We start from the raw sequence: 14,980 nt of genomic DNA, 5'->3' as shown, positions 1-14,980 counted from the left end.
TTCTATTTATTTTATTTATTCACTAACATCCCTCTTCTTAAAATTCGAACCCTCTCCCTCTCTGTGTGTTCAAATTCTTCTTATTCCCTCTCTACCTCATTCTTCTATTCTTCCACTCTTCTACTCACATAAAGGAATCTCTATACTGTGACATAGAGGATTCCTCTTCTTTTCTGTTCTGTTCTTTTTCATATGAGCAATAACAATGGTGGAGATGCAAGGAAGGTGCTTGGTGACTTTACTGCACCAACTTCCGACTTCTATGGAAGAAGCATCTCAATTTCTGCAATTGGAGCAAACAACTTTGAGCTTAAGCCTCAATTAGTTTCTCTAATGTAGCAGAATTGCAAGTTTCATGGACTTCTATTGGAAGATCCTCATCAGTTCTTAGCTGAATTCTTACAAATCTGTGATACTGTTAAGACCAATGGGGTTAATCCCGAGGTCTACAGACTTATGCTTTTCCCCTTTGCTGTAAGAGACAGAGCTAGGATATGCTTGGACTCACAACCTAAAGAAATCTTGAATTCTTGGAAAAAGTTGCTCAATGCTTTCTTGGCCAAATTCTTTCCACCTCAAAAGTTGAGCAAGCTTAGAGTGGAAGTCCAAACCTTCAGACGGTAGGAAGGTGAATCCCTCTATGAGGCTTGGGAAAGATACAAGCAATTGATCAGAAGGTGTCCTTCTGACATGCTTTCAGAATGGAGCATCTTATGTATATTCTATGATGGTCTGTCTGAATTGTCCAATATGTCATTGGATCACTTTGTTGGTTGATCTCTTCATCTGAAGAAAATACCTGCAGAAGCCCAGGAACTCATTGAGATGGTTGCAAATAACCAGTTCATGTATACTTCTGAAAGAAATCCTGTGAATAATGGGATGACTCAGAAGAAAGGAGTTCTTGAGATTAATACTCTGAATGCCATATTGGCTCAGAATAAAATATTAACTCAGCAAGTCAATATGATTTCTCAGAATCTGACTGGAATGCAAGCTGCATCCGGCAGTACTAAAGAAGCCTCCTCTGAAGGAGAAGCTTATGACCCTGAGAATCCTGCAATGGAAGAGCTGAATTACATGGGAGAATCCTATGGAAACACTTATAATCCTTCATGAAGAAATCATCCAAATTTCTCATGGAAGGATCAACAAAAGCCTCAACAAGGCTTCAATAATAATAATGGTGGGAGAAACAGGTTTGGCAATAGCAAGCCTTTTCCATCATCTTCTGAGCAGCAGATAGAGAATTCTAAGCAGAGCCTCTCTGACTTAGCAACCATAGTCTCTGATCTATCTAAGACCACTCTCAGTTTCATGACAGAAACAAGGTCCTCCATCAGAAATTTGGAGGCACAAGTGGGTCAGCTGAGTAAAAGAGTTACTGAAATCCCTCCTAGTACTCTCCCAAGCAATACAGAAGAGAATCCAAAGAGAGAGTGCAAGGCCATCAATATACCCAACATGGACGAACCTATAGAGGAGGAAGAGGCAGTGATTTCTAGTGAGGAAGACCTCCATGGATGTCCACTGACCATTAAGGAGTTCCTTATTGAGGAACCAAAGGAATCTGAGGCTCATACAGAGACCATAGAGATTCCATTGAACTTACTGTTGCCATTCATGAGCTCTGATGAGTATTCCTCCTCTGAAGAGGATGAAGATATTATTGAAGATCAAGTAGCTCAGTATCTAAGAGCAATCATGAAGCTGAATTCCAAGTTATTTGGTAATGAGACTTGGGAGGATGAACCTCCATTGCTCATCAATGAACTAAATGCCTTGGTTCAACAGAAATTACATCAGAAGAAACCGGATCCCGGAAAGTTCTTAATACCTTGTACCATAGGCACCATGACCTTTGAGAAGGCTCTGTGTGACCTGGGGTCAGGTATAAACCTCATGCCACTCTCTGTAATGGAGAAACTAGGGATCTTTGAGGAACAAGCTGCAAGAATCTCATTAGAGATGGCAGATAAATCAAGGAAACAGACTTATGGACTTGTAGAGGATGTCTTAGTGAAGGTTGAAGGCCTGTACATCCCTGCTGATTTTATAATCCTAGACACTGGACAGGAAGAGGATGAATCCATTATCCATGGAAGACCCTTCCTAGCCACAGCAAAAGCTGTGATTGATGCAGACAGAGGAGAGTTAGTCCTTCAATTGAATGAGGACTACCTTGTGTTTAAGGCTCAAGGATCTTCTTCTGTAACCATGGAGTGGAAGCATGAAAAGCTTCTCTCAATACAGAGTCAAACAGAGCCCCCACACTCAACTTCTAAGTTTGGTGTTGGGAGGCTACCATTAACCTCTGAGTCTTTGTGAAGCTCTCTAAGAACTCACTGTCAAGCTATTGACATTAAAGAAGCGCTTATTGGGAGGCAACCCAATGTTATTTAATTATATTTATATATTTGTTTTCCATTGTCATGTTATGTTTTCTTTAGGTTGATGATCATGTGACGTCATAAAAACAGCTGCAGAATTAAAGCAAAATCAAAAACAGCATCAAAAATAGCACACTCTTGAGGACAGGCTTACTGGCGTTTAAACACCAGTAAGGATAGCAGAATCGGCGTTTAACGCCCAGCCTGGCAGCATTCTGGGCGTTAAACGCCAGAAATGGCAGGTAGACTGGCGTTTAACGTCAAAAAAGGGTGTATGGTGTTTGGCTGGCGTTAAACGCCAGGAATGGCAGACAGACTGGCGTTTAACGCCAGAAAAGGGTGTCTAGTGGGTGTTAAACGCTAGAAATGGGCATCAGCCTGGCGTTTAACACCAGAAAACGTAGCAAAGTTGGCATTAAATGCCAGAAATGGCACAGAGAAGGTGTTTAAACGCCAAAATGGTGCAGGGAGCAGAATTCCTTGACACCTCATGATCTGTGGACCCCACAGGATCCCCACCTACCCTAACTCACTCTTTCTCCTCTTCACACCTCTCTGTAACACTCTTCCCCAAACACCATTCACCTATCAAATCCTACACTCTTCCCCATAATCTCTTCACCTCTCACATCCATCCATCATAAAACCCCACCTACCTCACCATTCAAATTCAAAACATCTCCCTCCCAAACCCAACCCCTCTTACACGAATTCCCTCTCTCTCCTACCCTATAAATACCCCCTTACCTCCTTCAATTTCATACATCATAAACAATTAAACCCCCCTTGGCCGAATTCACTACTCCCCTCTATCTCATCCATTTTTTCTTCTTCTACTCCTTTCTTTCTTCTTTTGCTCGAGGACGAGCAATCTTTTTAAGTTTGGTGTGGGAAAAAGCTCTGCTTTTTATTTTTCCATAACCATTAATGGCACCTAAGGCCAGAGAAAACAATAGGAAGAGGAAAGGGAAGGCAGTTGCTTCCAACTCCGAGTCATGGAAGATGGAAAGATTCATCTCAAAAGCCCATCACTAAAAAGAGGATGGATCAAACAAGAGAGCCCACTCATGGATCTCAACAAGAGCATGAGGAAGTTTCTCATCAAGAAATCCCTGAGATACCTCAAGGGATGCACTTTCCTCCACACAACTATTGGGAGCAACTCAACACTTCTTTAGGAGAATTGAGTTCCAACATGGGGCAACTAAGGATGGAGCACCAAAATCACTCCATAAGATCTTCAAGAGGAAGAACTAGCCGCCGTCACTAAGGTGGACCCATTCTTTAATTTCCTTGTTCTTATTTTTCTATTTTTCGGATTCTATGCTTTATGTTTTGTCTATGTTTGTGTCTTTATTACATGATCATTAGTGTCTAGTGTCCATGTCTTAAAGCTATGAATATCCTACGAATCCTTCACATTTCTTAAATGAAAAATATTTTTATTTGCAAAAGAACATGAAGTACATGAATTTCAAAATTTATCTTGAAATTAGCTTAATTATTTTGCTGTTGTGACAATACTTTTTGTTTTCTGAATGAATGCTTGAACAGTGCACATTTTTTATAGTGAAGTTTATGAATGTTAAAATTGTTGGCTCTTGAAAGAATAATAAAAAAAGAAAAATATTATTGATAATCTGAAAAATCATAAAATTGATTCTTGAAGCAAGAAAAAGCAGTCAAAAACACAAAGGTTGCGAAAAAAAAGCAGAAAAGGAAAGAAAAAACAATCAGAAAAAGCCAGTAGCCCTTTAAACCAAAAGGCAAGGGTAAAAAGGATCCAAGGCTTTGAGCATTAATGGATAGAAGGGCCCAAAGGAATAAAATCCTGGCCTAAGCGGCTAAATCAAGTTGTCCTTAACCATGTGCTTGTGGCGTGAAGGTGTCAAGTGAAAAGCTTGAGACTGAGCAGTTAAAGTCACAGTCCAAAGTAAAAAGAGTGTGCTTAAGAGCTCTGGGCACCTCTAACTGGGGACTCTAGGAAAGCTGAGTCACAATCTTAAAAGGTTCACCCAGTTATGTGTCTGTGACATTTATGTATCCGGTGGTAATACTGGAAAATAAAATGCTTAGTGTCACGGCCAAGACCCATAAAGTAGCTGTGTTCAAGAATTAACATACTGAACTAGGAGAATCAATAACACTATCTGAATTCTGAGTTCCTATGGATGCCAATCATTCTGAACTTCAAAGGATAAAGTGAGATGCCAAAACTGTTCAGAAACAAAAAGGCTACTAGTCCCGCTCATCTAATTGGAACTAAGCTTCATTGATAATTTTGGAATTTATTGTATTTTCTCTTTTTTTTATCCTATTTTGTTTTTAGTTACTTGGGGACAAGCAACAATTTAAGTTTGGTGTTGTGATGAGCGGATAATTTATACCCTTTTTGGCATTGTTTTTACGTAGTTTTTAGTATATTTTAGTACTTTTTATTATATTTTTATTAGTTTTTATGCAAAAAATCACATTTCTGGACTTTACTATGAGTTTGTGTGTTTTTCTATAATTTCAGGTGTTTTCTGACTAAAATTGAGGGACCTGAGCAAAAATCTGATTCAAAGGCTAAGAAAGGACTGCAGATGCTGTTGGATCTGACCCTCCTGCACTCGTAGTGGATTTTATGGAGCTACAGAAGCCTAATTGGATCGATCTGAATTGCCTTGGAAAGCAGACATCTTGGGCTTTCCAGATATATATAATAGTTCATACATTTCTTGAGATTTGATGGCCCAAACTGGCGCCTAAACGCCCACTAAAGACCCTTTTCTGGAGTAAAATGCCGGAACCGGCACCAGAACTGGAGTTAAACGCCCAAACTAGCACCCAAGCTGGCATTTAACTCCAAGAATGGCCTATGCACGTGAAAGCTTCAATGCTCAACCCAAGCACACACTAAGTGAATCCCGGAAGTGGATTTCTGCACTATCTGCACTTAGTTATTCATTTTCTGTAATCCCTAGTAATTAGTTTAGTATAAATAGCACTTTTTACTATTGTATTAGGGGATTATGAGATTATCATCCTTGGACTTGGAGGTTGGCCACACGGCAATGCCTAGACCTTTCTCTCTTATGTATTTTCTACGGTGGAGTTTCTACACCTCATAGATTAAGGTGCGGAGCTCTGCTGTTCTTCATGAATTAATGCAAGTACTATTGTTTCTCCTTCAATTCACGCTTACTTCTTCTCCAAGATAAACTCTTGTACTTAATTCAGTTAAGTCAGAATGAAGGGATGACCTGTGACAATCACCCACTATCTTCGTTACTCGCTTAGCCAAGATCCGCGTGCCTGACAACTGTAAAGCGGTCTACATGATGTTCAATGTAGTCATTGGACGACAGCCGGAGTATATTCTCTTGGGTCTCTAATACACGGACCGAGTCCATGAGATTAGGATCATCGTGGTATAGGCTAGGACCAATTGGCAACCATTCCTGAGATCCGGAAAGTCTAAACCTTGTCTGTGGTATTTCGAGTAGGATTTGGAAAGGGATGACTGTGATGAGCTTCAAACTCGCGAATGTTGTGGGCAGTGACAGTGTGCAAAAGGATAAGGGTCCTATTTCGACGCTAGTGAGAACCGACAGATGATTAGCCGTGCGGTAGCTGTACCTATTATTTTTCATCCGAGACGAGAAATCCGACAGTTGATTAGCCGTGCAGAGATTGTACCTGGTATTTTTCATCCGAGAGGATTATACAGCTTGCCATGGAAGGGAGCACGCATGGTTGGAAGAAGACAATAGGAAAGCAGAGGTTCAGAAGCAACAAAGCATCTCCAAAGAACATTATTGACATTAATTACCTCAAATTGAATTGAAATAAAATAAAAGGGACAAGAGTAGATCAACAACAAAGTATAGAAATAACATAGAGGAAATTACAACAAAAGAATAGAAGAACAAGATGTAACAACAAATAATTGAAAGGTAGAAGTAGATGAAAGCATGAATTAAAACCTAAATCTAAGATTATTGACCTAAACCTAATCCTAATCCTTGAGAGAAGTGAGAGCTTCTCTCTCTAAAACTACTTCTAAAACTAAAACTAAACTCCTAATGTTGGAATGAATGAATGAGTGAGCAAAAGATGCCTTTCCCCTTCAATCCTTGGTCCTTTTAAGTGTTTTGGCGCCAAAGTTAGTTTAGATTGGGCCTTACAGCTTCTCAGAATTTGCTGGGCACGTTTTCATTTTAAAATCACGTGACGGCACTGACGCGTACGCGTACAGCACGGGTGCGCGTCCCTGAAGTTTTCGCGATCCACGCGTGCGCGTGCAGTGCACGTGTGCGTGGATGATCCAAATCTTTGGCTTTTTCCATGTGTTCTCCACTTTGCATGCTTTCCTCTTGACTCCTTTGATCTATTCCTAGCCCTTTTAAACCTGAAATCACTAGCAAATACATCAAGGCATCTAGTGAAATCAAAGTTGAACCAAAATTAGCTAATTTAAGGTCTAAAAAGTATGTTTTCACATTTAAGCACAAATTAAGGGAGAATCACAAAATCATGCTATTTCATTGGATAAATGTGACAAAAGTTTGATAAAATGCTCTAAATTCAACACATGATAAACCCTAAAAAGGGATTTATCACTCCACCTTCAGCTGGCGGATCAAATCAATGAGGATCAAATCCAACCCACAATTGTATTGAATTATCAAAAAGGATTTACAAACTTGCATGAATAAGAATGATTATGGTGAATACATATAATTGAGCAATCGAACCCTCATCAGATGTGTATCCGCTCTAGTTACTTAAGTGTTTAGGGGTTGATTCACTCAATTCCTCCTCTAATCATGCTTTCCAAGATTTGTTCTTCATCTAACAATCAACAATTATTCAATGCATGCATACAATTATCATGAGGACTTTCTCAAAGGTTGTAATGGGGCTAGGGTCAAGGTACGGTCATATATAGTTAAGTTGACTAGAATTTAAATCTTTGATTAGCCTATACTTTCTCACCTAACCTATAATAACCTATACAATTAAGTTCTAACCTAACTACCCATTCTTCACCCCTTTTTTTCACATACTCATGCATTTCCTTTTCATTTCACAACACTTATGCATTGTTTCTTATTGAACTTCACTTTGGGGCATTTTGTCCCCTTTTTATTTCTTTCTTTTCCTCTTTTCTTTCTTTTTTTTCTATATTTTTTTCTTTTCTTTTCCATATTTTTTCTTTTTCTTTTGTTTTTCTCATTTTTCATTTCTTTCCAAGAGCACTAATGCATAAGGTCTAATGTTTAATTAATACATGAGCATGTACCCAATTCCCAAATATAATATTACAAAGCACCCTTTTATCCCCACCAATGTTCCCAAATCTCCCCAAACTTGAATAATGAACACTCTCACTAGCCTAAGCCAATCAAAGGTCCAAACAAGGGACTTTTATTATTTTTCGCTTTAGGCTTGTAATGTGCTAAAATAAAGAACAATTGGGTTAAGCATAGGCTCAAAATTGGCTAACAATGGAAGGTAAAAAGTAGGCTATTTGGGTAAGTGAGCTAATGAAACAATGGCCTCAATCATATAAGTGCATGAATACAAGGAATAATGGACATATAGAATTAAGCAAACCAAGGATCACAATCATAGAAAGAGAATAATTGCACACAAGGAAAATAAGTGGTTATAAGATGTAACCACATCATTAGGCTCAAATCTCACATGCTTGTGTTCTTAGCTCAACATATTCTTCACAAAATATATAATTCAAGCAAATTCCACAAAAAAAATTTTTCAATCAATTGGGGTGGTTCCCTATAGATGAATTCTTTGGAAATTTCATTGTTTTGACTAAGCTTATTATGTATGTATATATATATGCAAAAATAAGAAAAAATGAGTAAAAATCCTAAAAATCTAAAATTGAAATGCAAAAGTGTTGGAATTAGAAATTTGTCACCAAAAGGCGCTGATTGGTCGGACGACCTCCCAACACTTAAAAGTTTGCACCGTCCTCGGTGCATTCAAAGATGAGCAAGGGGGTACAGTGACTTTCCGAGTTGCTACCTTCAGCTGGTAGGTCAACTGGTGCTGCATGTTCTTTCTCCCGCTTTCGTGGTTGCTTGTGGTGCATCGTTCATGAAAAATAAAAAGTAACACCGTAAGATGAGAAAATACAAAAGCAAGGAAGCGTAACATGTTGGGATGACGTAAAAACCACTAGAATGGGGTGAGTGAATTAGTGTGACATTAATGAAACAAGTGTGTGAATCCTAAGATGCATGCGGTATAGAACACACACTAGCATAAAAAGCTATGTCACCAAAGAAGCATGCACTTCACTCATCCTAGGGTGCTTGAATTACTTTAAGTAAACATGTAAGTTGAGACAAGTAATAAAGAAGCACAAAAGTATTCAAGCCAAACACATATGGATGCATATGATCAAGAAGCACAATGCTGAAGGTAAAAGCACAACATCATCCACCAAGAGATTGCCTAAGCAAAGAATAGGATTCAAATTACATGGTGTCCAAATCATGTAATTCAAAAAGATTTAAAAGTTCTAAAGGCAATATCATTCACTTGGTATACACAAGATTTAAGCATGAAAAATACAAGACCAAGTAATGAAGTGTGACTTCAACAATGGAGTCCAACAATGAATATCCAAAAATGATGATGCTAAGATAGCATGCAATTGGTAATAAGCAGCAATATATAGTAAACTAAATCAATAATCCAACACTTATAATGAAAAGAGAGAAGAAAATGAAAACTAAGCTAAGTAACTAACTAACTAACCTAACTAACTAAAAGAAGTGGTTATAGATGGTGTTTGGAAGTGTTGGATTAGGGGTAGGAGAAAGGAAGAAGAAAGGAGCAGGAAAGAAATGGAAGGAGGAAAAGAAAAGAAATGTGTGAAATAAGGTGGTCCACGCGTACGCGTGCGCGTGGATGGGGTAAAATGGGTGCGACGCGTACGCGTATATCACACGTGCACGTAGATGGCTTATTTGGAGAGCGACACGTACGCGTCGTGCATGCATACGCGTGAGTAGCTTTGTGCGAAAGGCACAATGCGCGCGCGATGCAGGCACAACTCTCAGGAAAAATGTATGGAATGTGAAATTTTGTATCCACGCGTACGCGTGGGTAACGCGTGCGCGTGGATTGGCCAAAAAGCTTGGGGCACGCGTACACGTGGGTGACGCGTACGCGTGGATGGTGCTCTGCTTTTCAAAATTTTTCTATGTTTTTGCACCAAACCAAGCATTCTAAACCTCCAAACAGCTACCAAAACACCATAAAACCTTATGTAACATGCTAGACTACCAAATAAGCTCAACAAACCAATCAAAATAAACTAATTTTCAATATGTACAAAAGAGAAAATGAAAAGATTTTACCATGGTGGGGTGTCTCCCACCTAGCACTTTTGTTTATTGTCCTTAAGTTGGACCTTTGGTGGGGTGGTCCTTGCTATGGTGGCTTATGCTTGAATTCATCCTTGAATCCCCACCATTGTTTGCATCTCCAATGACCCCCGGGATCCCAAATTAGGCGCATAAAGCCTTCAAGTAAGCTTGAGCAAGTAACAAGACCCCAAGAGTGTTGATTGTGGAATTGAATTTCGGGGTCCCAAACCTTGTTCTTGCACCCATCTTGTTGTTGATTACCATCGTTAGATCCGGGTGACAAGGTTTGTGAATTCTCATTTAGGCATCCAAACATTATTCTAGAGCCATGCAATTCGGTTCTACACAACCATTGATCTTGAATTTTGAGCATGTAACCATCATGAACTTAGAGTGATGTTTCCAACCACTACACAACTCTTTCCTACTCTTAACTCCGCAAAGAGCTCCAAGTTGACCATCATTTTCAATCAAACCATATTCAAGTGAGAAAGTAAAGCTTAGGGATAAGAATTTTACCCACTTGAATGTTGTGTAGGGTGGTGACTTAGGAAGGGGTGGTCCCAATGAACTTGCAAGCCCCACTCCTTTGTGCTCTTCCTTGACTATCTCCAACTCTTTGCAAGCTTCTTCAATTTCACCCTTTTCCCCTTGGTAGCTCTCTTCCGATTCACTCTCTTCTTCATTGCTCACCAAGGGTATGGGAGGTTGTGCACATTCTTCTATAATTTCAACTTCATGTCCAACGGGAAAGGATTCAATTGTAGATAGAAATTCATCCATGATTGAATCCATCTCTTGATACACCTCTTCCAAGTCTCCAACTATGATATGCCTTGGAGGTTGCGCATCCTCCTCAACATCAATATCAACTTCTTCCTTTTCTTCAACAATCATGGCTTCCTCTAGTTGATCTAATACAAAATAATATCCCTCATTTCCCACCGGAGTTTCCAATCTCTCCTTCATGTTATGCTCTTCAATTGATTCTTCACATGTGGCTATGGAAGCACCTTGAGTGTTCAAGCATTGGAAGGCTAAAGTATGCACTACCTTGGTCAAGTTAGTTACAAACTCTAGGGTGTTCCTTTGCGTATCCGCTTGTCCTTGAAGTAGCAAGGTAAGAAAATCATCTATTGGGGCTTGGGATGGACAAGGGGGTTCATCATTTTGGAGAAAGGGTTTATAGTAGGGAGGTAGTTCTTCTTGGTAGGGGTATGGAGATGGTGAGTATTGAGGTGGTTCATGGTAGTAATCTTGATAAGGTTGTGGTGGTTCTAAAGGTTCTTGCTCGTAATGGTCACAAGGATATGGTATGTGTGATTGGTTATATGATGGATATGGATCATAGGAAGGTGTTTGGTAAAGAAAGGCTTGTGAGTATGGTTGAGGTTCATATTGAGGATAGGGTTCATAAGCATATGATGGTGGTTGTTGATTGTCCCAAAAAGAGTCACCATAGCCATCGAATTGACATGCGTTAGGATGGTGATTATACCTATAAGTATCCGGAGGTTGTTGCCAATATGAGTGATCAATTCCTTGAGGCTCCTCCCATCTTTGTTGGTTCCATCCTTGGTACATGTGGTCATTGAAGTTCACATTTCCTACAACACAATTAGAACCAAACTCATAGCCAAAAGGGTGAGAATTCATAGTGGAAGCAAAAACAAACTAGCTAAGTCCTAAAGCTAACAAAAACTAACAAACAAGTAAAAGACAAACATATTCACAATATTCACATATATACAAAAACCAATAACATAACAACATTGCAATTCCCCGGCAACGGCACCATTTTGATGAATGGAAAATTGACGGTATAGAATTTCACAAATGAAACCTCGTTGAAAGTATAGTTTCTAAACCAACAAATAATCCTTTCATACAAAAGATTGTTTGTCATAAGTACAAACCCCTAAAATTATAAACTGAAGTATTTAAATCTCGGGTCGTCTCTCAAAGGAATTGCAGGGTAGTGTTCTTGTTATTGGCTATGGACATGTATACTTTGGGGTTTTGAATAGGGAACAAGAAAAGTAAATGATAATGGAAATCAAATGACAAAAAGTTCTTGGCAAAGTCTTGTGGTCAAGGATCTCTATCCTTATCACTAACCACAATATGATAATTGCAAGGGTCAATCCCACTAAGTCATCCTCTAACAAGTAAAGGAAAGTCAAATGAGCTATATCAATCCAAGTCCATAGGTCGTAGCTATTCACTAATTGAATTAATGAGGGCCAGAGTTAATGGCTACCAACTATCAATCACTTGGACATTAGCAACTCAAGAATTCCTAAGTAACCTTCCCAAGCCAAGAGTGTAAAATTCTACTCTAACATCCTCTCAAAAATTTTGACAAACACTTGGAAGGTGTAAAAGGAAAGCATAGTAAATTGCCAACAAGAATGAAATCTAACAACAATTTATTGCAAAGAATTAACAACAACAATCACAAAGAACATTATTGACATGAATTACCTCAAATTGAATTGAAAGAAAATAAAAGGGACAAGAGTAGATCAACAACAAAGTATAGAAACAACACAGAGGAAATTACAATAAAAGAATAGAAGAACAAGATGTAACAACAAAGAATTGAAAGGTAGAAGTAGATGAAAACATGAATTAAAACCTAGATCTAAGATTATTGACGTAAACCTAATCCTAATCCTAGAGAGAAGTGAGAGCTTCTCTCTCTGAAAGTACTTCTAAAACTAGAACTAAACTCCTAATGTTGGAATGAATGAATGAGTGAGCAAAAGATGCCTCTCCCCTTCAATCCTTGGTCCTTTTAAGTGTTTTGGCACCAAAGTTTGTTTAGATTGGGCCCCACAGCTTCTCAAAATTTGCTGGACACGTTTTCACTTTAAAATCACGTGCCGGCACTGATGCGTACGCGTACAGCATGGGTGCGCGTCCCTGAAGTTTTTGCGATCCACGCGTGCGCGTGCAGTGCGCGTGCGCGTGGATGATTGCATCCAAATCTTTGACTTTTTCCATGTGTTCTCCACTTTGCATGCTTTCCTCTTCACTCCTTTGATCCATTCCTAGCTTTTTTCAACCTGAAATCACTAGCAAACACATCAAGGCATCTAGTGGAATCAAAGGTGAATCAAAATTAGCTAATTTAAGGTCTCAAAAGCATGTGTTCATATTTAAGCACAAATTAAGGGAATATCACAAAACCATGTTATTTCATTGGATAAATGTGAGAAAAAGTTGATAAAATGCTCTAAATTCAACACATGATAAACCCTAGAAACGGGATTTATCACTCTACCTTCAGCTGGCGGAAGCGGGGGCTGGGTTGTGTGGAAATTGCTAAGTCCAATGCATTCTCGGCATCTTCGTCCATGGTATCCTTCTCCTCTCCCGGCTTCTTGTCTTCACGTCTCATCCTCAAAAAGAATGAATAAAGTATAATCAGGAATCATAAGGCATGTAGCATAAAAGGGTAAAGGAGGGAACAAATACATTGTATACTTGGAGACAAAAGAAAACAAACAAGCATTTAATTGAAGAAGGTTGCATAATGGTGTCGCATGATGAAAATGAGCCGTGTGTGTATTCCAATTATGTTCGCGGTTATAACACATACAACGGCCGATTAAAATGGTATCCACACAATCAAAAAGTAAGCATGGGTTCCTCAATTAAATGGCCTAAGTTGCATGCAATGAATAAGCATCAATTAGACTCAAGCAAGCTTAGGCAATTACAACAAGAGTGAATTGAATTTGGGAGATATTGGATATTGAAATTGTGCAAGTGAAAATGCAAGATTAATAAAATTTAGCATAACACACAATAACCAATTCAATGATGAAGGGAAACTAGTTATTCATCCTTAGGAATAATAAAATAATCACATGTATAAGGAATTCTAACTCTTCTTTACAAACTTCTTCAATCTCAATCATTTGTTCATCAATTTTATCTAACTCTTCTCCATCACTCAAATCATAAATGAAGAGAAATCTACCTCCACAACATTTTTAAATTCACTGGGAGAAGGTTCTTCAAGTTCAAAGGATTCTTCACCACTAAGATTTGATGCACGATCTTCATCACCCAGGGAACTCAATTCTTGCCTCATTCCTTCCAAGTCTTCATTTCAACAATTGCTTTGGAGGTTGTGCACTTTCCTCCTCAACATCAAATTCAATCTTCTTGGAGGGGTTTTCTTCCACTCTAAGTTCCCATGGAGGTCCCGCATCTCCTAAGTCTTCAACCAATTCTTCCTCTTCTTTAACAATCATAGCTTCCCCCAAGTATTCCAATACAAAGCAATATTCCTCATTTTCCACCAGAGTTTCCAATCTCTCCTTCATGGTAGGCTTTTTATTTGATTCTCCACATGTGGCCATAGGAGTGCTTTAAGGGTTCAAGCATTGGGAGGCTAATCGGTTTACCACTTCATATAAGGCGGCCATGAATTCTAGTACCTCCCTTTGCATTTCTCTTTGCCCTTGAAGGAGTAAAGTGAGAGAATTATCATCCATTGGGGCTTGGGGTGAATAGGAGGGTTCATTATTTTGGAAAAAGGGTTCATAATAGGAAGGTGGTTCTTCTTGATAAAAATATGGAGGTGGTGTATATGAAGTTTGTGGCTCTTGGAAGTATTGATCATCAATGGCGCCAACAACTTGGTACGCACAATTGTAATCTCAACTCTTTATCGCGAGTAAGGGTCGATCCCACGGAGATTGTCGGCTTGAAGCAAGCTATGGTCATCTTGTAAACCTCAGTCAGGCGGATTCAAATGGTTATGGAGGATTGATAATTAAAAGATGAATAAAACATAAAATAAAGATAGAGATACTTATGTAATTCATTGGTGAGAATTTCAGATAAGCGTATGAGGATGCTTTGTTCCTCCTGAACCTCTGCTTTCCCATTACCTTCTTCCAATCATTCATACTCCCTTTCATGGCAAGCTTTATGTTGGGCATCACCGTTGTCAATGGCTACTTTCCGTCCTCTCACTAAAAATGTTCCAAATGCGCTGTCACTGCACGGCTAATCATCTGTCGATTCTCGATCATGTTGGAATAGGATCCGTTGATCTTTTTGCGTCTGTCACACACCCAACAATCGTGAGTTTGAAGCTCGTCACAGTCATCCCTTCCCAGATCCTACTCAGAATACCACAGACAAGGTTTAGACTTTCCGGATCTCAAGAATGACCGCCAATAA

Source organism: Arachis ipaensis, chromosome B07 (genome assembly GCF_000816755.2).
Source record: "Arachis ipaensis cultivar K30076 chromosome B07, Araip1.1, whole genome shotgun sequence".
NCBI classification, from domain to species: Eukaryota; Viridiplantae; Streptophyta; class Magnoliopsida; order Fabales; family Fabaceae; genus Arachis; species Arachis ipaensis.
The sequence above is the reverse complement of the archived record's forward strand: the minus strand, read 5'-3'. Positions refer to the sequence as shown.